Source organism: Oryzias melastigma, linkage group LG16 (assembly GCF_002922805.2).
Source record: "Oryzias melastigma strain HK-1 linkage group LG16, ASM292280v2, whole genome shotgun sequence".
NCBI classification, from domain to species: domain Eukaryota; kingdom Metazoa; phylum Chordata; class Actinopteri; order Beloniformes; family Adrianichthyidae; genus Oryzias; species Oryzias melastigma.
Window position 1 is genome coordinate 13,374,351 of NC_050527.1, and position 635 is coordinate 13,374,985.

Here is a 635-nt window from a genome sequence, read left to right on the forward strand (position 1 = left end):
TCAAATTGATCTCACACATTGTGCAGTCGGGGTGTGTTCACCAAATATGCACGAAAAGGGACTTTCATGTCGTATTTAAGATGTAATTTTGGAAATTACATGTTTTGGAATTTTGAAAAATGTTTCAAATCTTAAAAAAGTCATTATTCTTAAATATGTATTGATGCAGAAATAAAATGAATTTATAGTTTATTCTGTGCAAAACAATGAGACACCAATGTTGTTACGACATGAACAAATATTGCACTCGGACGTTTTACTGATCATGTAACACATTTGAATTTTTATTTTTTCTTACTTTAACAACTTAAAATGCCTTTCATGCTACATTAACATTCACAGTGCATTAGGCTGGGTTTAAAACATCAGCAGCTGGAGAAAGTCGGATTTTAAAAGTTCATTCACGTTTTACAATATATTCTGTGCAAAAGAAATACACCTACAAAGCCTACAATACAGAAATGTGGAGTCTGCATGGAGTTAAGTGCACTATGATTAGGACAGTGGTGTTACTACACAGTGATGGACAGAACCTAAGACAAAAGCTGGAAAAGCTGCAGATTTCAAATCTAAAGCTTGTGAGTTTTCTCACTTTTGATTCCTTTAAATTTAATTTTTCTTAGTTAATCAATTTT